This window comes from Helianthus annuus, chromosome 11 (assembly GCF_002127325.2).
Source record: "Helianthus annuus cultivar XRQ/B chromosome 11, HanXRQr2.0-SUNRISE, whole genome shotgun sequence".
Classification (NCBI taxonomy): domain Eukaryota; kingdom Viridiplantae; phylum Streptophyta; class Magnoliopsida; order Asterales; family Asteraceae; genus Helianthus; species Helianthus annuus.
The window spans coordinates 185,795,555-185,822,307 of record NC_035443.2 but is presented as its reverse complement, the minus strand read 5'-3'; the positions used below and the strand labels follow the sequence as shown (position 1 = coordinate 185,822,307).

General features: G+C 37.5%; 4 long non-coding RNA genes across 4 annotated transcripts; all 4 read left to right on the top strand.

Moving 5' to 3' along the window:
- The first annotated feature begins 1,340 nt into the window (after positions 1-1,340).
- LOC110877118 lies at positions 1,341-2,520 on the top strand. The gene is made up of 3 exons (XR_002556775.2): positions 1,341-1,686; positions 2,315-2,386; positions 2,453-2,520. It is a non-coding gene; the product is annotated as an uncharacterized LOC110877118 (long non-coding RNA).
- A 1,869-nt stretch (positions 2,521-4,389) lies between these two features.
- LOC110891446 lies at positions 4,390-19,328 on the top strand. The gene is made up of 3 exons (XR_004873358.1): positions 4,390-4,680; positions 19,076-19,176; positions 19,274-19,328. It is a non-coding gene; the product is annotated as an uncharacterized LOC110891446 (long non-coding RNA).
- A 1,268-nt stretch (positions 19,329-20,596) lies between these two features.
- Positions 20,597-23,134, top strand: LOC110887489. The gene is made up of 8 exons (XR_004873357.1): positions 20,597-20,731; positions 20,949-21,116; positions 21,197-21,255; positions 21,322-21,524; positions 21,627-21,922; positions 22,035-22,125; positions 22,750-22,853; positions 22,987-23,134. It is a non-coding gene; the product is annotated as an uncharacterized LOC110887489 (long non-coding RNA).
- Positions 23,135-26,129: 2,995 nt separating this feature from the next.
- Positions 26,130-26,485, top strand: LOC118484332. The gene is made up of 2 exons (XR_004873356.1): positions 26,130-26,306; positions 26,387-26,485. It is a non-coding gene; the product is annotated as an uncharacterized LOC118484332 (long non-coding RNA).
- Positions 26,486-26,753: the final 268 nt, after the last annotated feature.

Genomic DNA, 26,753 nt, shown 5'->3' with positions numbered 1-26,753 from the left:
CAGTTAGTATCTTTGCTCCATTTTTATTTCTTCTTAACATCATTCAAATTCTTATTATATTCTTTTTCTTCACATTGCAGCTTCTCATTGATGGCATTGGTCGCCCAACCAACAACATAACACACTTTTGAGGTTAGGGATGAGCATGCTACTGGTACTGCAAATACCGGTACGGAATATTGCCAAAAGTTGGTACGGGTATTGGAAATGTTGTACGGTACCAGTATTAGAAGGTAAAAATCGGCATGAAATCGTTAACGTACCAAACCGGTAATATACCGAAAGTACCGGTACCGGAAACTTCAAAAAGTGGGTACCGAATCGGTACCGAAAATAATTCGGTACGGGAAATTCGGTACCGGTATTAAAGACCATATTCTCATCTCAACTTCCAGCTGCTTTATGAATTATGTTTAGATCCACTTACAAGTGGTTCTACAACTGATCTGCTTAGTACCAAAAACTATCAGTTTTTTGTAAAGGTACATTTTGTCATCTTATAAAATGGAGCTCTATTTAGTTAATTGTGCAGCTGTCTGATTTACTCTTGAAATTTTTATAACAACATTTGGATAACATTGGTGTTGCACCTCTACCAAAAAGAAATAACATTCAACCACTTTGGATCACTTCTCTGCGTCAGGTTTTTTCTTTGCCAGATACTTTGAAATTACTAGAACAATGTATGTTCTTAAAGCAAGTATTTGTCCTATTTGCAAGATGACTTATTTGGTTTCTTTGAAGTTGTTAAAACAATTATTTTTCCTTAAAGCAAATATTTGGAGATTTTTATTAATGGATTTTAGATAGGATTTTAATTAACTTTAAAATTGTTTTATTTAAAAAAAGTTAATTATAGTCCTTTCTTGATTTTTTAGAGTGATAAGCAGCTATCTAGATAGATCCATTAAGGTTCGAACCATTATTTTATTTGCTAGCTATCTAGATAGATCCATTAAGGTTCGAACCATTATTTTATTTGCTGAATCAATTTTAAATTGTTATTATGAAGTATTGACATTTATTTTCTTAATGTCATGCGTACTCACCATAACTAACAAAGGGTTGATGAGAATAGATCAAAAGTGACTCATTTCTTTCTAAACCTACAAACTACGCAAACTCGTATATTCATAGAAACCATGAAGCCACACCAATAGTACCTTTAGATATGTTTACATGTAACTCGCTGATAATTTGTTTTACTTTTTGTCTATTTTTCTTATTTTTGTAACATAAATTATATTTATTTCACTACTACAATATGAAGCATTAGACGGTGTTCAAGATCTTTTTTAGACGGTGTTATAATAATAACACCGTCTTAAAATCAATTCCTCACATGGCCGTTGTGCCAATCCAATTAAAATATTCAACAAAATTCCATATAACCCTGTCTTATGTTTAAACCCCGTCTTAAAATCAATTCCTCACCCTTTAAACGGTGTTCCCTATATATGCACCTTTAGACGGTGTTTTTGAACACCGTCTTATGGCTCATCCTAACAATTATCACCCATTCTACCCTAACATACTATCATTTGTTCAAGCAAAACCCTAGCCTCCATTCCCCTTCTACTCAGCCATTCAGACGAGCAAACCCCTCCAGCCGCGGGTTAGTTTTTGGTTTGATTTCCCTCCTGCCGCACCAATCCCTTCCCCTTCTACGCAACCCCTTTGAGACAGGTTAGTTTTTCGTTCGATTTTCGTTCGGTATTGTCGGTTTGTCGGGTTGGGTCTAGCTGCAGCCATTGATTTTCGTTCAGTATTGTCCGTATGGTAGTTGATCAGAACATATGTACAAGTAATTAGAGAAGTTTTTAGCTTGTTCATTTTGTGAAAGTAATGATTCTTCAGTGCATATTTACTTAATCTTCTTATACATGTTTTGTCTCCCAAAGTGTCATATGAAAGTTTGGTCTCATAGTTTAAATTTTGATATGAATATCCATCATCATTCTTAAATTTTGATAGTAACTAGATCTTTTGATCTTTTGGAGCACTGGTTATTGAATTCTCCATGTATGGATTATTATAACTTTATAGTTAATCAAGGCACTTTGGGATCTGTTTGCATACTGCAGTAAACGTTGGGGGTTAGATAATCATCCCGTTACTCGAGAATGTTTGCTTCGGTTGTTACAATGCGGCTAGTTTTCAATTTTCCATATCCAGATTCTTATGTGATTCAATTTGTATGTAATGTGATCGATTGCATATTATATTCTTTGCGTTCGCTGGAACCGTTTTGATATCTGGTTACTGAATGACTACATTAGTATCTAATGAAATCTTTCTGATATTGGAATTTCAGCCACTGCAATTGTTATATTCATGTGCAATGTTCAAACAACGATCATATACGCTCTTGCAGTTAGCTATGCAGGTCAGTCGAGCCATCTCTTTTTGATCATTGTGACTGTACTTTTTCTAAAGTGTGTAAGCGTTGTAGTGATGATGCTGCATGCCTCGTTCCGGAAGCTGACTCCTATCAAGCAACCTACTAAAGGGAAACCGAAGTAGAAATTTTTGCAAAGATCTGGGCTCTTCGGTGATATAACGTAGGGGTGAACCGCGGGTTCGTGTAAGCAGAGTTAATTAAAATAGGTAACATTAATTGTTAATGTCATGTAATCAATTTTTATTTATACGTTATGCACCACATAGATCAGCTGTTACCAAGTGTTATTCTTATATGAGTTATGTTCTTAAAACTACTTGAGAGTTCAAGGTACCTACCTTTGATGGTGATTTTGTATATAGTTCAAGAAAGCTTAATTGAGTGGACTCACATGAGATCAAGAAACCAAGTTAAATAATAATAATATATGTTTGGTGCACACTATGCTATAACTATGTATAGGTTCTGATCTTAATTTCTGTTTAAGGTGCTTATGATGGCATATTAGTTAAAACAATTCTTATAATGTGAAAGTAGATACATGTAGTTAAACTTGCCGTTTATAGGCTAGTTTATCATGAGATGATTTATTAACCAAAGTTGTTAAAAGATATAGTAGTACCTGTGATTACATATTAGTCCAGACAGCTCTTAGGGGACTAGGGGTGGTTCACTAGTGATAGAATCTATCACTCCCACTATCCAATCAAGTCATGCCATGTGCACAACCAATATTCTATCACTAGTGATAGAAATGTAGGGGGGTGGTATCACTAGTGATGGGATTCCAATGTACAAGTATTAATGCACAATGTACAAGATACCATTCATTCACTCATTCACAAAACAACAAACAAGTTCAATATACAACGCATGATAGTGGCCACGCGTTGTAAAGTTAACGCGTGATGGTGGTGACCGGCGCCGGTGTATCACTCGTTATAAATGTTCATCACGGGCTAAAATTGCTCCACCCCGGGTCCTCTTATAATGTGAAAGAAGATGCATGTAGTTACACTTGTCATTTATAAGTTACTTTATTATGAGATGATTTATTTACTAGCCAGAGTTATCAAGAATATAGTGTTCTCCTTGAATTGCATACAAAAGTTCTTTGTGTACGATTCCTTCTAATATAGCCCAGTTGTAAAATTAACTTTCGATATGAGTGATGTTTCCTTTGATCATAGTTGTCGATAGCGAATAGCGACAAATAGCGACAAGGCACCTATAGGCTACGTAGCGAATAGCGACAAATAGCGACGGCTATTTTATAAATAGCGATTACACTAGGAAAAGATTTTTGAAAATTTTTACATGTATGTTACATCAAAATACCCTTGTATATATGCTATTTTACATTTATATTTAACAAAAACTAATAGTTAGTAGCAAAAGTAGCGAATAGCGACCAGTAGAAGTATATAATAACTCAATATCATACAAAGTAGTAAGAAATTAAATTGGTGAGTCAGTTATGATTTTTTTATGATTTTAATGTGATTAAGCATATGAGTTTCTTTCCTTCTTAATTTTACAATTAGTAGCTTTATCATATATATTGTCAACTATGTACTGTGTACTTCAATGACTCATTGGCTTGCAAAAAAAAAAAGTTAACTGAAGGTACATCACTTCATTTTATATTTCAGCTGTTGTGAGTAGAGGTGGGAAGATGAGCAGTTGGGTAAAGGGTCAAAACGGGCCGAGTTGAAGGCTTCAGTGATTTCTTCGTTCTTCGGTTTCGCTCTTGCGCCTGGATCGGAAGCGCACCAACGGCTATCTTCATATCTCCCGAAGGTTAGCTTTTCTTGTTTAATTGCATCATTTATACACTAGTACAAAACTGGGTTTATGGGACGGTTCAAATAACATTTTGGGGCGGTTTAGAAAAATACAGTGTCAAAAAACCTCTACAAAATTTCATTGTATAAAAAAGTGGGTTAATAAGGTTTATTTGGGCCAGTCTAAAACAAACCGGGTTATTAAAAGAAATCATTTGGGGCGGTGCATTATTTTGGGACGGTTAAAGTATTTGGGGATGTGGGCCGCATTCTTCTGGGACGGTTATACCTTTTGAGACGAAGGGTTTATCTTCTCAATCTCTCTGCCACGAACGACAATAATCTTCGCTGAGATCCTCCTCCTTCCCAAATTAGACTAGATCAGAGCTCCTTTGTCTTCCGAAGCATCTTCCAAAGGCGCCGCATTTGGATTACAACAGTGATTTTCCATTCTTCCCGGCACACCTCGGCGAATTTCTGTCGTCCAGCGTAAAGGTGAGTTTTTATTTGATGCTCTGGTATAACGCATGCATTTGTTAAAGAAGATTATGCTTTAAGAACATACATTTAAGGATCTTTTGTTTGAAACCCTACCCGACCCGTTAACACCGCCAGGGACCATCCATAGTTAAACCCCTAGTGAAATGTTAGGTTTGCTTAGTGACCCACTGGCATCCATTTCACCTCCAGCAATCATATTAAAAAGGATTATACTTTAAAACATAAATTTAAGGATTGTGAGTTTGAAACCTTACCTGACCCGATAACACCCCTAGGGACCATCCATTTTTGCACCCCTAGTGAAGTATTAAGTTTGCTTACTGGGTTGCTTGAATCCATTCTTGTCAATAGCGAGTGTATCTGTAGGTCCCTCGCGGAGGATGAGGTTAAACCTTAACCTTGTTACAGCAACACACTAGCGAGTGCGGAATCCAAGCTAGTATGCAAACCGAGTTGAGACAAGTATAAACACAAAACACACAAGATTCACCGATTAACACCCCTTGTATTAATGCGAATGAAGGTTCCGGTTACAAGCACAAGGTTAACAAATCAGTTTTGTAAACTCTTTCTAAGTGTGTGTGTGTTCTTGACAGAAAACTCTCTCTATCTCTCGAGTCTATCTTTCTGTCTGTGTGCACAAGTCTCAACTGAAAAGAACACACTGCATGGGTATTTATACCCAAACACAGGATGTCTGTCCGAAGGATCCGATAGATGTATCGAAGGATCATCTATCGATGTGAAAGCTCTCGAAGGATACATGCATACCTCGAAGGATGATGTATCCTTCGAGGTCCATTAGTATCCTTCGTGGGATATCTTTCGAACTCATCGAAGGATAGAAGCAATCCTTCGATGACCCAACCTTTGACACAGACAACTTACAATCATGAACAAACTGTTTGGCCAAGTCAAACTAGGAGGATAGTTGACTTGGTCAAACTTACAAGACTAACATAGACATCGTTTTACATCGAGACCGAATACAGACAAAGTACAGACACAAGTGCACCAACAAACTCCCCCTTGGCTGTAGCTTTGTCTCGATCTTCATCAACTTTGATCTTCGTGTCTTCAAGTCTCGGATGTCCTTTCGAGTCATCAAAGTCGGAGGATCTTAAAAGTCTTCACGTCTTGAAAGCAGAAAGTGTATCAACAAACTACCCGTATCATGTAGGAAGTGTGTTGACAAACTCCCCCTTAACATAAGCTCCCCCTTGAGTTATGCTCGTGAATGACTTGATCTTCAAAGCTTAAGATCCTTGTGGTGTTGATGATGGTCCGCGGCAACTCGATCATCTTCATCCTTTGAGTGCCTTTACGTCGTGTCTTCATTCCGAAGCTTGTCATCGACCATGTTCTCCTAGCCTTTAGAATCTGCACATGCAAGAAATCTAAACGCGTAATGAGAACAACTGCTTGGAATTGTTAGCATAAACAAATGTCACGCGAATGACCATGTCACAATCAAACACCGTCCGACAGTTTGAAAGTTTAATAAATTTCTCAATTTTAGATTTAACTTTCAAAGCTTGCAAATTTCGACCGTTTATGAAGATTTAGTCAATTCGGTTTTCGTTCAGGTTTCAGGTAATGAAGACTCGAGCTCCAACATCGTACGATCGAAAATAAAATAAAATAGAAATAAAATCTTTTTGGCTTTTATAAAGTTTATATTAAAACTCACCTAAAATCTTTTTGGTAATTTTTAAATAAAAAGACAACAATTTTAATATCCTTTGAGTGTTAACAAACGACATCACCGCTAATGTCGTGCTGATATGCACCAAACGACGAAACTGTTTAAAAATAAAACAATAAAAGTTAAGCAGTAAATAAATATATACAGACATCCTTTTTGCGAGTTTCGAGGGTAAGAGAATCATATCAGTGTACGGTCATGTCAAAACACTCTTGTTGTTCAGTTAGTTAACATTAAAATAAGCATCCTATAACAATTATCGGTATTGTTGTCCACTTAAGCTCAACTTATCAGATGTAATCATGGCGAGGGGATACGTTAAGGTATGATTTATACTTACCGACCGGTGTTCATCCACATCACGACACATTCCCGTATCAAGGTATGCACGAGGATTCATCTTACCGGTGAGTATACCGATTACCATCTGTTTGACCGTATAAGATGTGAGATTCTCACTTATTTTGATTGAAAACAAGCCCTATGTGATATAATCACTTATTGATGAGGAACTTGATTTTCATATGCATGAGGGCACCAGGAGCAAGTCCGTGAACAGGTCAGTACTTCCGTACAGCAGAGAGACGAACTTGACTCCCGGATAAATGTGATATTTTATCACTTATTTGTTTGGACATGTGATTGTTTATCACTTATTGAGGTCGAATGCAGTATGTATTATGTACACGTATGTATAGTATCATGGAAGATCTAGACTTGCGTCCCCGTTATTTTTCGGTAAAAGATACAACCATGATACCCAGTTGATAAGCAGCATAAAGACCGAATATCTCAGAACCTCGGCAATCTATCAAACGAAATTTCGGTACTAAGACCATATGCCAATGAATGGTTCCCACCTGGTCTTCAGTCGATTTAAGATTTATATCACCCTGCACACTTTAAAATGATTGTGAGCCTACCGATACATCTTATATAGAGCTGCTTATCGTTTTTCATTTAAGGTTTAAAGAGGTTTGAATAGACCACTGATGTACTATCATTTTCTCTTTTGCTCGCCAGGAAACTCATTTTTGTTTTTCTATTGTTTTTGTGTTTTTGAAATTTTTCGATGTTTTTGGATTTTCCGATTTTTGGATTTACTCCCCCTAAAATCAATAAACTAAGACAAATTTAAAAACACAAAGGTATTTACAAAAATGATTTTCCGATGTTGGTTTACTCTTGCTTGACCTTAATGCCGTTTACCAATAATAAAAAGTCAAATCTTGATTTGTCAAATGCTTTGGTAAAAAGGTCGGCACGTTGGTCATCGGTGTGGACCTTAACAACATCGATTAGCCTTTTCTCAAAGCAATCACGTATGAAGTGATATTTGATTTCGATGTGTTTGGTCTTTGAGTGCTGCACAGGATTCTAGTGATCTGTAAAGCAGCAGAATTATCAACGTAAATAGGAGTAGTTAGGAATTCAAAACCGTAGTCCCGCAATTGTTGTTGGATCCAAAGAACTTGGGAGCAACAACTTGAGGCAGCAATGTATTCAGCTTCGCATGTTGATGTAGCGACGCACGTCTGCTTCTTGCACTGCCATGTGACTAGGCGATTTCCTAAAAACTGACATCCAGCCGTTGTGGATTTGCCGTCGATTTTGCATCCGCCATGATCAGAATCACTGAATGCGACTAAGTCAAAGTTATTATCCCTAGGGTACCATAGACCGGTGTCAGGGTAACCCTTCAAATAACGAAAAATCCTTTTTACAGCTGCAAGATGTGAGGCCTTCGGGTTGACTTGAAATCTGGCAAGCAGGCACGTTGGGTACATTATGTCTGGCCTTGATGCTGTGAGGTACATAAGAGATCCGATCATTGCGCGGTAGTATGAGGGGCTAACAGCTTCACCCTTCAAGTCTGGAGTAATTCCGTGATTTTGTGGCAGTGGGGTACCAATGGGCGTTGCATCGGACATCTGGAACCGGCTCAAGATGTCACCAACATATTTAGTCTGATGGATGAAAATCCCAGACTCAGTTTGTTGCACTTGTAGGCCCAAGAAGAAGGTCATTTCCCCCATAGCACTCATCTCGAACTTATCCTGCATAATGCGCTCGAAATTCCTACACAAGACATCATTAGTAGAACCAAAAATAATATCATCAATGTATACCTGTACCAGAAGAAGATCTCCATCTTGTTCTTGGATGAAAAGAGTACAGTCGATAAGACCTCTTCGAAAACCGTTCTCCAGCAGATAGGTAGATAAGGTTGCATACCAAGCTCGTGGCGCTTGATGAAGACCATAGAGAGCTTTGTTGAGCAACCAAACCCGATCAGGATGGATAGGATCTTCAAAACCTGGAGGCTGTTCGACGTATACCTCTTCTTCAACCACACCATGTAAGAATGCACTTTTGACGTCCATCTGGTAAACCTTGAATCCTTTGAATGAGGCATAAGCCAGAAAGATCCGAATTGCTTCCAGACGTGCAACAGGTGCATAGACTTCGTTGTAGTCGATTCCTTCTATCTGACGAAAACCTTGAACGACTAAACGTGCTTTGTTTCGAATAACCACTCCACGGTCGTCTTTCTTGCATTTGAAAACCCATCGAGTGCCAATTTTCTTGTAGTTCTCAGGTCTTTCAACAAGCTTCCAAACACCAAGCTTGTGAAATTGCTGTAATTCTTCCTGCATGGCTTCAACCCAAGCACTGTCTTTCAACGCTTCTTTCCACGATTTTGGTTCTTCTTGTGACACGTAACACGCGAAGGACCAGTCATTTTGTTGACCAGATTCTCTTATAGCTGAATACAAACCAGCATTCCGGTTGTTTCTCAGCTGATTGCGCATCTGCACACCACGATGGGCATCTCCTATAATATTCTGCTGGGGGTGGGTATCATGAATCCTCATTTCAGGATTTTCTGGCACACGTGCATTGATACCCAAATTGGTAAGATTAAGATCGACAACCAACTCCACACCAGGAATGTGGGTAGAGGTGGATGCATTCCCTTCAGCAGTGTCTACATTCTGCATATGAGGTGTATCAACAGAGGCACCTTGAACAGGAGCAACTGGAGCCGAAGATCCTTCAGCTGCATCATGATATTCATCATCTTCAGAAGATTCATTATAATCAGCAGCATCTTCATAAACCTCATTTTGAACCATATTGTTGACAGACGAAGAAGCTTGAGGGTCAACAACAATAGGTCTAACCAAAGGCGAGACAGCAGCGTTGTCACTTTCCAACAACATCCTAGCCGCTGCTGATTCTTCGTCAAAGGTTGGCAGATTGAAGGAGTCAAATAGTCCATCATAATCGAACATCCACGGATCACCCGGAGCCCTAACAGGACTCGTGTACCTTTGAACCCTCACTTCACTCCATAGCTCAATCTTTTTGGTAGCCAGATTCCAAACACGAAAATTTTGAGTAGCATATCCAAGGAAGAAACCCTCGATAGCTCTTGCTCCAAACTTTCCATCCGGCTCAATCATAGTACATGGAGCACCAAACGGTTCTAGGTAAGAAAGATCCGGTTTCCTTTTCTGAAGGAGTTCGAAGCAAGTCTTGCCATGTCTCTTTACTGTAAGAACTCTGTTTAACGTGTAGCATGCAGCCGATACAGCCTCCCCCCAGAATTGAATAGGGAGTTCCAACTCTACTAACATTGTTCTTGCAGTTTCTATAATCGTCCGATTCTTCCTCTCCGCGACACCATTTTGTTGTGGAGTATAACGAGAACTGTACTCATGAAGAATGCCTTTAGAAGTACAAAACTCATCCATAACTTGATTCTTGAATTCGGTTCCATTGTCGCTTCGGATCCTCTTCACTTTCAACGAATAGAGATTCTCCAACATTGTAAGAAGATCCTTGAGGATGCCAGGAGTTTGACTCTTGTGTGCCATGAAGGATACCCAAGAAAATCTAGAATAATCATCAGTAACAACTAGACAATAAGCATCACCGAATGTTGTCTTGTGTTTCATAGGTCCAAAAAGATCCATATGAAGACGTTCGAGAGGCATGCTGACAGTGTTGATCTTCTTCAAAGGGTGAGACTTCTTTGTTTGCTTCCCTTTTTGGCACGAGACACAGATATCTTGTAAATGAAAACTTCTCACAGGCACACCATTCACAAGATTATTTTTCACCAAATGGTTCATCTTTCTCAAGTGAATGTGTCCCATTCTTCTGTGCCAAGATATAGACTCCTTTTCCGTGGCTTTTGAGACAAAGCAAGTGACTTGTGCAGATGTAGTAATCGCTTGGCTCATGTCGAGAATATAAAGATCATTAACTCTCGGAGCCGATAGGAGAATCCATTCTTGTGGAATTTTGAATCCAGGTTTCAGCACATAGCAGCCGGCATCATCAAAATGCACAGAGAATTTTTTATCGCAGATTTGCGACACACTGAGAAGATTATGATCAATTTGCTTAACATAATTGATCTTATCGAAGCACACCATACCATTGGAGATACTTCCCTCTCCAGTGATGAATCCGCCTTTGTCTCCCGCAAATGCAACATACCCTCCTCTAATGTTTCTCACGTCGTATAGGAGCCGTAAGTCGCCAGTCATGTGTCTGGATGCTCCACTATCAACAATCCAGTGACTGTTAATAGTTCCTCCTAGAACATCCTGCACATGTCATTTAAAAACATCAGTTGAGAATGGGGACCCAAGCCTTAGTGGTCTTGGGTCGTCCCTGAGCATCACGAAACGTGATATCAATCTCTTGATGGTTTTCAAGAACAACTGCTCCCCCTGAATTGTCACCCACCTTAGGTAACCAAGTTCGTTTTTGCCTACCAGTTTTTGAAGATTCTGGTTTTACAGGTTGTGACACACTTGGTTCCCTTTGAACTGTTTTAACTTCAGATTTTAAAGCTTTTTCAACAGTTTTCATGTTCTTACGTCGTTGTTTAGTTTCTTGTTCTTTTACAGTTCGTTTATCATGTTTAGGTGAAACCGACCTACGTTGAGGATGAACTGTTTCAGGTGGAGCTTTCTCAACAAATTTATTCTTTGGAGCATTTGGGCAGTTTTTGATGATGTGCCCAATTTCTCCACATTTAAAACATGTTCTCCTTTCAACAAACTTGGGAGAACTTGATTGACCACAAGATGTCGAACTCGTGGAACCCGAGGTACTAGCCTTTTCATCACACCCATTTGTGCGTTGAGTGTAATTGTTATCACTGTTACGTTTTAAGATTGTTACTTGTTTTACAAAATCAGTGTTAGATTTGTTCTCAAAAGTTTCAATCTTATCAGTACCCTTGGATGACACGAACTTGACATCTTTTGCTTTCTTTTGAAATCGAGCTCCTTTTGTTTCAGACTTCATCTGAGAGACTTTATGCTTTTGAGCTCGTTTGACTGGTTGTTTACCATTAGAAGCAGTAGGTTGTTGAGTGGTTGAAGATTTTTGATTACCAAACTGTTTTCTAATCTCAGCCTTAGGAATTGGATCACATTGTGTTACAACAATTCCCGGAAGTGTTTTTCCCAAAAATTTGTTTGTGTTGTCTTCAAAGACTTTGTTAATCAAAGATTTATTTACATTTTTAATTGGGAAAACATTATCTGAGTAGATTTTATTATCTCCAACCAATGTATACAACACATTACTGCTTTTAACAGTAGACACACATGTCTTATCAACTTTGACAGAATCAATCACTTGTTTCTTAACAGATGAGACATCAGGAGTATCAGGATCACAAAGAATGTGATTCTCTCGTGGAATAACTACTCCTTTCATCTTGTTAAGTGATTTATTCTGATCACTTACATCCACTTCTGATTCATCATCCGATGTCTCATAGTCCTCGATAATTGGAGGACTTTGCTTCATGGATGATGAAGTTTCTTGTTCCTTAGAGGATGTGTTTGAAGAATTTTCCAGTTTGAACCCTAGGCCAGCAGCAAATTCCTCAACATCAAGAGGCACACTGGGTTCATACCGAGGCATTTCCTCCTCATCAGGCATCTTGGTATAATTGTTCATCAAAGGGGGCGGACATTTCTTATACCCTATGCCTTTCTGATTTCCCTTCGGTTGTTGAACATCGATGATGTGATCAAGCACAAATTGGGAGTTCGAATAACTCTCCAATTTTTGTTTGATCGCATCATGCTCGCATTGGGCAATGGCTAATTGCTTCTTAGTTTCTTCCACAATGTTAATGTATTCATTTATACTTACTTGTTTGTGGTAAACTACTTTGTTCACTTCGGACACATTTTTCTTTAATGTTTCAATTACTGATTTAAAATCATTTTCGTTCCGAGTTAAAGCCATGTTCGCCTCTTTGCATTTTGACAGTTCAATAACCAAATTTTGATTATGACTATGAAGCTTTTCAAGTTCAAGCTTCATTTCAGCACATGATTCACAAACACTAGGAGCAGGAGGTTCAGAATTTACCTGACTCTAAGAGGCTGACACATTTGTCATAAAAGCAGTTTGAAAAGAAAAAGATCCATCTTCAGAAAATAACTTCTCCATTTCCTTTGATGCAGTAGCCGCCTTCCTAATCAGAATTGATTTCTGACATTTAAGCTCATCAGCTTCATTCAGTAGATCCTGAATATCAGCACCTCCTTCCTCCTTCACGTCAGGCTCAGACTGATTATCCCCAGAAATAGAGCCTTCTTCATCAGAACTACCCGAATAACCAGAACTATCATCACTTTCAGAGGACTCTTCTTTATGATCATGCTTGATGATCTTTGCATAACAAGCTGTTCCACCTCCTTGATCACCTTCACCAAACTGCACAGACCAGTCACATCCCTCATCAGCTTGAACAGCCAAAGCCCGATTGGGATTTGAAGTTCCAGACTGGCCCTGATTGTTATTAACTGCCACAATCCTCCTTTCACGGTTTTCTTGCTGGGCATTCACATTTGTAGTACTCGTCTGGTTTCTGAAAGGGTTGTGATTGCCTTGTTTTGTTGGTCGAGTGCACTCTCGTTTGAAGTGCCCTTTATTACCACAATTAAAGCATGTAACGACGTTAATATCAAACCCATACTTCGTATCTTTCTTTCCTTCCAACGAAGTTCTACCAGTACGAGCCATGAAGTCTTTGGCCCTTCTAACTGCACTTGCAAAAGCCCACTTAATATCCATCAACTCCATTTCTTCCTTGTCGATCTGTTGATAATCTTCATTGGTCATGTTGATGTTTCCAAGCTGACCTGCTACCAAACCACAGTAAGCACTGACCATTGTATTGATAATTTCCATATGCTCCTTAGCAACTTCAATGCTGAGGTGTGAAAGGTTTGAATTATCGACTCGGATTGTGTTAGAGTGTTGAGGTTGAGGATTGTTTGTATAATGAGCCTGCTGTTGTTGTTGTGATGGTTGGACTTGTGGCTGTGTTGGGACGGGAATGTAAGACCTTGGATCAAAAGCTGGAGCAGCAGTTGATTGAGGAAACGGAAGAGAACTTGTGTTAGACACAAATGCAGTTTGCAGTTTAGGTTGCTGAGCTGCAGCGGATCTTGCCAAAGCATCGAAGCCTGGAAGGTACATTTCTGTATTCTGAGGAGCGGGAGCTCGCTTTGCCTTCCTGATTTCTTCATCATTTTTATGTTCCAGCTTCTGAATGAACTCATAGATGTTAACCGTGTCTAGAGTTCCAGTATGCTTTAACAACTCAATAAAAGAACTCCACTTTGGAGGTAGGGCGTCAGCAAACCTATTTACCATGTCTTGTTGAGTAGATACAACCCCATAAGCACACATTTCACTAATCAAATGATAGAACCGTGTTGTCATATCATTTAGAGTTTCGTTTTCCAAAAACTGAAACGATTCAAACTCTTTCTTCAACAAATCATGACGAGACTTTCGAGTAGCTGCATTGCCTTCTCCTCTAGCAACTAAGGCATCCCACAATGTTTTCGTGGTCTTGCAGTAGGAGAACTGATGATAGATATCTTTGTTGAGTGCTTGTGTAAGTGTAGCAAAGGCCTTTTTCTCCAATTCATAAGCCTTCTTGTCATTTTCGAGCATGTTGGCATAACCTTCTGAAGTGGACGCTGCAACCTCAAGATTAGCATTGAATGCATTGATGAAACACGTCCAAAGATCGGTGCTTTGCCCTTGAACATACGTGTGAAAGCGGTTTTTCCATGATGGAAAGTCGTTCATATGATTCAACTTTGGTGGACGATTGTTGCTGCCCGTTTCACTTTCACTAATCAAAAGATTTTGAATGCTTTGACTTTGATTGGATACCAAAGCCCATTGACTTGGACTGATTGATGGCGGTGGGAACATACTTTTCGCCCAAGCTGCAGCAGAGGTTAGCTCTTGACTAGATTGTGAGTCAATACTCCAGTCCCAAGGACTTGTACAACTCATATTGATGAAATACAAATAGAAGACCTACACAAACACAATCTGTTAAAGTTCAAACAGACACGAATTGAAAGATACTGACTTGTTCGAAAGATCAAGACTTGTTCGAAGGATCAACAGTGTTCGAAAGATCACTGTTGAGTTTCGAACAAAGACTTCGAAAGATTCACAATTTGAAAGATCCTTATCTTTCGAACATTGATCACGAAAGATTCACAATGAAAGATCCTTATCTTTCGAACACTGATCTCGAAAGATTCACAATGAAAGATCCTTATCTTTCGTAAATGTATCCTTCGAAAAGATTCCCCTGATCCCGAAAGACAGGTCACAGACTTCGAAGGATGGGTCGAAAGATGATTATCTATCGAGCCTTCCTTGATCGAAAGATGATCGTTCGATATCGAAAGATATCCTTCGATCGCTTCTGACACAACTGACGAAAAGGTGACAGGTTGGTGAGAAAGGTGATTGGTTGGTGAACCAACTTTCGGTAGAAAGGATGTTCTGACCTCAACTTTTCACCAACTTTGATTTTCAAACAAAATATGCCCAAAATGGCAAACCTTATCCAAAAAGTCCAGTCACCGGAACACACCGGAATTTGGCCGGAAATCACCAAATTTCGTAAAAACAAGTTGTAAGTTACCCAACCCGCTTTTAAACACTCCCGGTTGGTTTAGAACACGTTTTTATGCCAAGAAATACAAGAAAACCACTAAAAACGGGAGCTAAACCAAGTGTCCAAACACACCAAAACTTGAACAAAAACCCGGTTTTTAACAAGGTAAAGAGCCACGGCTCTGATACCACTTGTAGGTCCCTCGCGGAGGATGAGGTTAAACCTTAACCTTGTTACAGCAACACACTAGCGAGTGCGGAATCCAAGCTAGTATGCAAACCGAGTTGAGACAAGTATAAACACAAAACACACAAGATTCACCGATTAACACCCCTTGTATTAATGCGAATGAAGGTTCCGGTTACAAGCACAAGGTTAACAAATCAGTTTTGTAAACTCTTTCTAAGTGTGTGTGTGTTCTTGACAGAAAACTCTCTCTATCTCTCGAGTCTATCTTTCTGTCTGTGTGCACAAGTCTCAACTGAAAAGAACACACTGCATGGGTATTTATACCCAAACACAGGATGTCTGTCCGAAGGATCCGATAGATGTATCGAAGGATCATCTATCGATGTGAAAGCTCTCGAAGGATACATGCATACCTCGAAGGATGATGTATCCTTCGAGGTCCATTAGTATCCTTCGTGGGATATCTTTCGAACTCATCGAAGGATAGAAGCAATCCTTCGATGACCCAACCTTCGACACAGACAACTTACAATCATGAACAAACTGTTTGGCCAAGTCAAACTAGGAGGATAGTTGACTTGGTCAAACTTACAAGACTAACATAGACATCGTTTTACATCGAGACCGAATACAGACAAAGTACAGACACAAGTGCACCAACAGTATCAATCGCTATAGTGCGCTACGTAGCGTATAGGTCTAGGCTCACTATTAGGGTTGTAGCAATAGATAGCTATTAGACAATTTATTTATTCTTTTTTTTTTCATATAAATAGCAATTAAATATAGCTATAAAGTAGCTGGATTTTAGGTTTTTGTTAAATATACATGTAAAATACCATATATACCATGGTATTTTGATATAATATACATATAAAATATTTTAAAATATTTTTTCAAGTGTATCGCCATGTATAATATTTAGTTTTTATATCTGCAGATATACCATATTTTTTATATGGTATTTTGATATAATATACATATAAAATATTTTAAAATATTTTTCCAAGAACACCACCCGACACTTTCTGCACATGATTCGCTACCTCGATAGATGATTTTCCGCCACCCTTAACTGTCATTTCCTCGGGCAAACGCTCAAGGAACGTGATCTCATGTGTTGGACTCGGGTTCCTGATGTAGAAATACGGGTCCCAGAACTTAACACCGCGAACCGTTGTACCATGGAACATGTTCTGTTTAAGGTTCATAGCCACTGGGACAATCCTGTCACTTAACTCAGCAAACAAGGGACTGAACTGTAGTAAGAAAGGTTCATGACAAGTGGTGCCTTCCGGGCAGAACACTAGGTCCCCTTTCTGGAGTAACTCTTTGATACGGGCAGCATCCGCTTCACGGTCACGAGTGAGGGCAATTGCGGGAGTTGGTGACATGAATCTCGAGAGTTTGGTAACACTGTAAGTATTGAATATGTGTGATGACTCGTCACATGTTCGAATATGTGTGATGACTTGTCACATGTTTACTTCTATAACTTTTTTTTCCGTAAGCATAATATTGGTAGCTACAGCTCAGTTGAGTCCATGCTTTTTTATCTTTTGATCAAGCCCATCTTATATTTCTATTTGATGATTCGTCACATGTTTACTTGTATAACTTTTTTTCCTAAGTTAAGTTCAGAAACTATTGTTTCGCTATTCAATATTTCGTTTCCTGCATTGAAATTAAACATTTTAGTTTTAACACTAATTCAACTCTCATGTGATGCTACATCACTATCCTCATCTCCTTTAGTTCTTCTCAACACACAAATCAGTTGAGTTTACAAACAATTAATTCTAACTTACTGTATTTTTGTGAGTTGACCTACGACTAAAAAAGTCAAATGTTGAATCCACATCATTGAATATATGTCATCTACTCATCTACCTCCGGGTTCAGAAAATCACATAAATTTTGATATATCCATAGAAAATACTGTTAACTAAGTAAAACTTGCAAAGAAAGTAAAAAAGTTTGACTTTTTTAAGACTAAAAAGAAACATTTTGTTTGTTGGCAACTGTCATGAGCATAGCAAAATAATGGTTAAAACAAAAAACAAACCAGAGTTTTACAATGGCTATGACTTGCACTTGGACGCAAACCGTTTTGTGTTACTTACAGTGTTAGCAAACTCTCGAGATTCATGTCACCAATTCTCGCAATTGCCCTCACTCGTGAACGTGAAGCGGATGCTGCCCGTATCAAAGAGTTACTCCAGAAAGGGGACCTAGTGGTCTGCCCAGAAGGCACCACTTGTCGTGAACCTTTCTTACTACGGTTCAGTCCCTTGTTTGCTGAGTTAAGTGACAGGATTGTCCCAGTGGCTATGAACCTTAAACAGAACATGTTCCATGGTACAACGGTTCGCGGTGTTAAGTTTTGGGACCCGTATTTCTACTTCATGTTCCATGAGATCACGTTCCTTGAGCGTTTGCCCAAGCAACAGAAACTTTAACCAGTAGATTTGAGATCACTTATGGATTAAGGCTTATAGTTGAATTTACTGTGGATTTTTGTTTAGAAGAACCAGATACTTTCAATTAATGAATGGTTTCATATTAGGTTGAATCTTGTTGACTAATTATTAATTTTATTAGCAAGTAGCTGGGTTTAATTGTGAGAATTTAGTTGCGATTTATGAACAATTTTTGTTTGGGTTTTCACAAGATACATATATTGATACCAGAATATAGCAAAACTTGAGTTCTTTGTTTGATTATACCTATTAAAGATCTGTAAGTTTGTAAATTGTTATAAAATGCTCTGCAAATGTGGACTGCAGAGGCTAGCAGTTAAAGACTTTTTATGTAATATGCTATAAAGATTTTGAAGGTATGATGTTAGGACAAAAGTATGAAATTTAATTTTTTTTATGGTTTAGTAAAAAAAAAGGGTAAAATGGTCATTTTCTAATCTATTTCTAAGGAAATCGAGTTTGGATTTAGGGTTGGGTTGGGTTGCGGGTCAAAATGGGTTCGGGTTAAAACGGGTCTGGGTCAGAATGGGTCAAATAAAAAAGGGTTGTTTTGGTTCGGGTCGGGATGGGTTCGGGTCAAAACGGGTTCAGGTTGGAACGGGTCCGGGTTGAAATGGGTTTCGGGTCGGGTTGTACTGTACTGTTTTGGATACCTCATTTTGACCTTCTCAAATCATCCGAGATATACGATTTGAGTTTTGATTTGAAGTCATCAGACTTGAGCTTAGATCCCATTAATATTATGATTTTTAATAAATGTATGCGTCTTAAACTTGGTGACATGTTTTAATTATGTGTTTAGTTTTTGTTATATCGTTTCCTGATTTTTTTTTCTTTTTATTAGAATCACCAGAAAGAATATTATATATTTTGGTCAGTTTGAACCTCTAATGATGAGTTAAAAAGTAATTACTTATTGAGATACCCATATACGCAAGTCATGATGCCACAAAAGTGACTAAGCTCGTTCATTATATGCTTTCCCTTTTAATATTTTTCTAACCTCTTCTTCATTTTATTGTAGTTCAGAAACAGAAACACTGTTACTCCCAAAACCATAGCCACAGTCCACTTGATTGAGTTAGCTGTATCTTCTCAAATCTTCAGCTTTAAATTCATTCAACAACCCATATAAGGTAGGAAAATTTCATTTTGTTTCATTAATTGTTAATATATTTTTACTTCTAGTTAATTTCATTCATGTATTAATTGATTATATGCTGTTAATTGTAGTTAAAAATTGAAGAATTATAGTTTCGTCAACTCTTCATTCTTATCACCAATTTAAAGGTACGGAAATTCTATTCATATTCCATTTGTTGTTATATATATTGATTATATGCATATACATCTAGATCTAGATAACCTTTAGAGTATACCCGTCCGAAATTTATCTAATAGAGATAAATTTCGGATTGTCCCCGTTTTGGGACTGCTTTTTGAATATTCTATCTCATTAGGATGTGTATATGTTTTAACGGGTTGGCTGTTTAAGAAAAAATCGGTAGCATTTCGCCTTAGCTCCTTCGAGTTTGCGGGTTATACGCATACTTGGGGAGTTAAGGCGAAATGCTGTCGATTTTTTCTTAAATAGTCAACTTGTTAAAATATATACATATGAGATAGAATATTCAAAAAGTGGGTTAGGATCCACCGCCTTAGAACACTAGTTTACACCATATATGTGTGTGTATATATATGCAATTATATGATTTATTTGTTTATTTCTAATTTGCAGATGGATCGTACTTACTGGATGTACCATAGCACATGTACAAGCTCGACATATACAGATGGCGTTCGAAATTTTCTTAGGGTTGCTGAAACACATCGGTTGAATAGTGGAAGTGGATTGATTTGTTGCCCTTGTACAATTTGTAAAAATTTCCAAAGATTTAATGATATCAAAGACATACAGTTTCATTTAATTACACGTGGTTTTATGCCTAGATACACATGTTGGTCAATGCATGGGGAATCACTTACCAACACTAGCACAACGTTAATCAATCTAGATGATGATAATAGGGAGAACAATGATTCAAATATTGATGACGATAATGACCATTTTAATGACCCAAATGACAACTTAAATGAAATGTTTCATGATTTAGAGACTAATATTGGTGCGGATGATCAAAAAAAATTACAACAACTCTTTGAAGAAGAAGGAAAACCGTTGTATCCCGGTTGTGAAAAATTTTCGAAACTTAATGCTGTTTTGAAGTTGTTTCATTTAAAGTCAAAAAACGGATGGAGTGATAAAAGTTTCACAACCAACCATTAGACGGTGTTCAATTTTGCTTTAGACGGGGTTCAAGCAATAACACCGTCTTAATATCAATAAGTATAACATATTTAATTAAAATATTCAACAAAATTCAAAACAACCCCGTCTTATAATCAATCCAGTCTTATAAAGAACTTTTAGATGGTGTTATCCTTAAACCCCGTCTTATGTAAGAACTTTTAGACGGTGTTATCTTTAAACCCCGTCTTATGCAACAACAAAAAACCCATTTGTAACCCTAACTTACATACTGATGAGTTAGGCTACAGCAATTCAAACCCTTCCCTTCCTCTTCAACGTGCGACGACAAAACCCTACAGCCGCACCACCACGCGCAGCCCCTTTCCCTTCGATTTGCTCGATAACGGAAGCATTCTCCTTCGATTCCACCTTCGAGACTGGTTAGTTTTTTCGATTCCACTTCGACGCGGTTTGTATGTATATGTATTGTTTTTTGTAAGTGATTTGAACATAACAATCTTTAGATGTTTTTTGTTTAGAAGTGGGTTTTGTTCTTGCAGAGAAGAAATTTGAAACTAAGAAGTTGATTTTGTCGGTAATTTCATGTATTATAGCTATGAGTGAATGATCAATTAATTTTATGTTTAATAATTCTAGGGTTCTTGAGCTTGAATTGGGGTTTTTGGTTGGGATAAATTAGATAGTCAATTTGGTTGGTAGCTACATCTGAAAAGCCTTCTAGCAATGCAGACGAGATGTCGGAATCACATGAATCGAATGCTGAGAAATCGGAATTGAAGCCAGCCGCTCAGGGATTGACGAACAGTCGGTTCTACTATCTTATTTTATTCATGATTTTTTTTTATTTTTTGCCTAAGGGGTACCCGAATTGTTTATTAAAACAGGAGAAGTGGAAGCGCAATCTCTGAAAATGAAGAAAACATTGTGACAAAGTCTGATAAAGGTATTGCATTAATAATTGATAAAGCCTACTAATTCGATAAAGTAACTCCTGACCTCAATGATGCAGTTTTTAAGGGCTTACAAGATTTGTTTGATCTCCCTACTTGAAGTTAAAGTACAAAACAAGTCAACAAAGCCCTTGTATGGATATGTTGGTCAAATACCATTCATCCCTCTTTATGAAAGCATGGGCTTTGATTATTCTAACACCCATGATGGAGTTAAAAGTTTTGTTGATGTCATGTGGCCTAACGGAAACGAAGCTTTCAGGTAACTAACATCCTTAATTACCTTATTATCAACCCGTTTTGACCCGTTTGAGCATGAACTTGTTTTGACCCATTACCTGACCTTTACTTTCATGTTAACTAGTGCAACGGTTCTAGCTTACAATAGGCTGGTGGCTGAGTTGGAAGAAATGGTGACAAGAATGGTGTTTGAAACATACGGCGTAGAGAAATATTTAGACGCGCATAGGAAAATGGTGACGTATCTTTGTCGGGGCATGAAGTACCGAGCACCAGAGAAAAACGAAACTAATATGGGCTTTGTTCCTCATACCGACATAGATTTCATCACTGTTTTGCATCAGAATGGAGAGAATGGAGTCAACGGTTTAGAAGTCAAAGCAAGGGACGGCCGGTGAACCAAATTGATTTCTATTTTAGGTACGTCATTTTTAAAATGCAAAATAAAATGTGGTTTTTGGATATTACTATTACTATTTACTAGAAACGTTACATTGGGGTCGAGGTTTTAATGGCTACTGTTCGACTGTAGTAATGAGAACTTGGTCAGAGATACATACTTGAGGCGGAACATGGATGAACAGGGTTGGGTTTCTGTTGGCTTAATAGCTGGTTTCAAAAAAGTGAGTATTTAAGAATAATTCTATATTCGTTTACTTTATTAGTTGATGCTTTTATCCATTTAAAAGGTTTATACGTTTGCTACTTTTACAATAATAAACATTTGTGCATCTCAAGCATTTGAACATCACTATATGGATGGACAATTTGTGTTCAGTTATTGACATTTCTTGAAGATGTCGAACATTGTACAAATGTGGTGTTTGGGGAGAATTTGTTTTACTTATTTTATTTTAATATATATGGGGCTATTAGTCTTCCATGAACGTAATTTTAGAGATTTTATTTAAATACTTCACTTTTCTACCAACAAGTGCAAATCGTTTTCATGTACTGATTAATTGATAAGACTAAAATATAATATAACATGGTTTTATATTAATTTGTACGCTTAAATGATCCATGCGACATTATTAACATGTATGCTTAAATGCTCCATGTGACATTATTTCATAACCACCTTCGTCAGTTAAAATGTCTTTTAAACCAATGACATAATGAGCGTAAACAAATGTAATGATTTTCTATTGGAAACCTATCAAAGAAGCCATTGGGGAGGTACAAACATATTAAATAAGGTACTAGAGAGAGCACATTTGCACTTCTTTATGTTTTAAGTGTTGCAGGTTGGATACGGGGCTAGTTTCATCGAGTTCTTTGCAGAGGAGGCAAAGCGTGTTTATGGTGATATAATTCCGGCATCGCTAGACATCTTTTTGTTCTAAAGCAGGTGCTCTTAACTTTTATCATAGACATCTCAACTGATTATATTATATGACCACCTGTTCTCTTTCAAGTCGTCAATTGAAACCGCAAATTTGTCCAATCACCTGTTCTCTTTTTTGTTTTCTCTTGATTCACAGGTTAGGGCTGCGATATCGACACTTAGGTATCACGAACAATATCCACGGCTTCCAACTGATTTTGAGGTATTTCATTTAGATGTGGCACGACATGAGAGGCTACGGATGATTGTAATTTGACGGGCTTATTTCCGAAGTTTTTTTAGAGAGTTAGGTATTTCGTTAGATTAGCTTATGTAGTTTTTTTATACAAATGATTGTAATTTGACGGGTTTATTTCCGAATTAGATGTCTACATGTTTATTTCGGAATTGAATGTGTATTGTTTTGGTTTGATTTGAAAATGTTCCATTGGTGTATATAAGCTTGATGAATTTCTGGAAAACTTTTTTTATTGTAAATGTTTTTTTTTCCAGCAAATGTTTATAAGACGGTGTTAAAAAATATTTGTTTTAATAAATATTTGGAAATGTTTTGACATTAAAAGACGGTGTTCAGCAAGTTTAAGCCGGTGTTCAAATTGAACACCGTCTAATAAGACATGATTTTAAACCAGTGTGGTTTAAGGCGGTGTTGAAAACACCGTCTTAAAACCCATATCACACCGTCTAAAGCTCTGTTTTGTAGTAGTGAATTAGTGCTTTTGCACGACATGCTTCCCGAAGGTAACGAGTTACCGCTTTCGACATACTGAGCAAAAAAGTTGATGTGTCCTATGGGATTAGAAATTGAAAGAATACATGCATGTCCAAATGATTGTATGTTGTATAGAAATGAGTTCGAGAATGAACATAAATGTTTTAGATGTAATGCATCAAGGTATAAACGTAAAAAAGAAACCGATGAAGTTGATGATGATGTGACAAAAAATGGGCCACCGGCTAAAATGTTGTGGTATTTTCCCATCATACCGAGATTGAAACGTCTGTTTTCAAACGAAAAAGAGGCAAAACTATTACGTTGGCATTCAGATGAGCGTGTAAATGATGGAAAATTAAGACACGTGGCAGATTCACCTCAGTGGAGAAACATTGATAACAAGTATCCAGAATTTGGAAAAGAGATTAGAAACATACGGTTTGGACTTAGTTCAGACGGAATCAATCCTTTCGGCAGCATGAGTAGTCTCCGTAGTACGTGGCCGGTTCTTTTATGTATCTACAATCTTCCACCGTGGTTAGCCATGAAACGAAAATACATTATGATGTCTTTGTTGATTCAGGGTCCGAAACAACCTGGTAATGATATTGATATTTATTTGTCTCCTTTAATTGAAGACTTAAAAACTCTATGGAGTTCAGGTGTAGATATGTATGATGCTTACAAGAAAGAACAATTTAAATTGCGGGCCATGATTTTTTTGCACCATAAGTGATTTTCCTGCGTACGGTAACTTGTCAGGGTACAAGACGAAAGGTAAGAAAGCATGTCCTGTTTGTGAAGATGAGACAAGTTCAGTATATTTAAAAAATTGCAAAAAAACTGTATACATGGGACATCGAAGATTCCTTCCAGATGGTCACATTTTCGAGAGAAAAAGGAAGAGTTTGATGGTAGTACCGAGCTCCCCGAAAGATAAGGAAACGATTTGATGCATTTTCAAGAGTTAAAAATTTAAAAACTGTGTTGGGAAAAAAACTGTGTTGGGAAAAAGAACTCGCGTTGAGAAAGGTGTTATTTGGAAAAAGAAGTCAATCTTTTGGGAATTACCTTACTGGAAACATTTAGATGTTAGACATTGCCTAGATGTTATGCATATCGAAAAAAACGTATGTGATAGCTTGTTGGGCTTATTGTTAAATATTCCCGGTAAAACGAAAGATGGGATAAATGTCCGTAAAGACATGGTAAATATGGGAATACGTAAAGAGCTTGCCCCTGTTGAGAGAGACAACCGTATTTTTCTGCCACCTGCATGTTATACTATGTCAAGAGAAGAAAAAACAAAGTTTTGCAAATGTTTACATGATATTAAGGTACCATCAACTTACTCTGCAAACATGAAAAGTTTAGTGTCAATGAAAGACTGTAAACTTCTTGGTATGAAGTCTCATGATTGTCATGTTTTAATGACACATATGATTCCTATTGCAGTTCGTGGAGTGTTACCAGAGAACATCCGACATAACATCCGACATACAATCACAAAACTTTGTTTGTTTTTTAACACGATTCACTCGAAAGTTATTGATCCCGAGTCACTGGATACATGGCAAAAAGAAGTTATCATCACGCTCTGTGAACTAGAGATGTACTTTCCACCGTCTTTTTTTGATGTTATGGTTCACCTAGTATCCCATATAGTAGGGGAAATTAAGGCTTGTGGCCCTGTATTTCTACGTTACATGTACCCCTTTGAAAGATATATGGGTTTTTTAAAAGGTTATGTAAGAAATCCTAACCGACCTGAGGGTAGTATTGTTGAGGGATATGCTTCCGAGGAAGTGCTTGAATTTTGTACAGGTTATTTGGAAGGTGTGGATAGTATTGGTGTACCTCAATCTCGTCACTTGGGTAAACTTGATGGGGTTGGAGGTGTTGGTATGAAAAACATCATCCCAAGTCGTGACACTTTACAAATTGCACATTTATTAGTCCTAAAACACATGACTTGTCTTGCTCCATTTGTTGAAGAACACATGAACATTTTACGGGCGACATACCAGGGTAAGGATAATATGTGGTATATAATAAAGCATAATAAGGAGTTTTCTAGTTGGATGAAAACTAAGGTAACAACAACTAAGGTTGACAGAATTGTGGAAAAGTTAGGGCAAGGTCCAGATTTTAAAGTTAAATCTTACCAAGGGTACGACATTAATGGTTACACGTTTTATACTAAAGATCAAGATGCAAAAAGTACAATGCAGAACAGTGGAGTTACAATAATAGCATCAACGGCTGAATTTGATAGGATGAATCATGATACAATGATAAGAGTTGCTAAAGATTCTTATTACGGTGTCGTACAAGAAATTTGGGAATTAGATTATTATGATTTCACTCAAACTGTGTTTAGATGTAAATGGGTGAATAATCGTACAGGTGTCAAAGTTGATAAATACGGTTTTACTCTTGTAGACCTTAAAAGTGATGGCTATGCATCTGAACCACTTGTTCTCGCAAAACATGTCAGACAAGTGTTTTTTGTCAATGACCCGAGCAACCCAAGATACCATATCGTCTTGCAAGGTAAACGACGTATTATTGGTGTCGACAATGTCGCTAATGAGGAAGAATATGACCAGTTTGATGATCTACCACCATTTTCAGTCGGTATTCAACCAGGTAATTACAGGATTGAAGGCACCACATACTTACGATCTGACCACACGGAAGGGACGTATTGCTGATAAACCACATCAAACTAAATGATCAAGGTTTGAGATTATATACACACACACACATTTTCTATTATTTTTTTTAATTGTAGTCTATTAATACAATTTTTTTCGTACAGGATAGACAATGATGAAGATAAGCCATGTGATAGATGATCTCATTTTTATTGGACTTTTTCTAGTGGAAACTTAGTAAAAGATTGTTATTTTGTGTCTAATTTTTTTAATTATCACTAGATTTTTTATTGGTTTTTTCTTGTGGTAAAGTTGTATAGTCAAATAATTTTTCTTTCGCATCTTAATTAATGATTATTGTTTGACTGGAAGTACTACATGATATTACTCAACTAGATGATTCAGCCTGCACGTTGCTGCCGAACCTAGGCGGAATTTGATAGGTATTCGTTCAGTTTGTCATAGTAACGACACTTGCTATAGCAAACTAAAACATAAAAATAAAGTCTTAATAGTACTCGCACTTGGCAT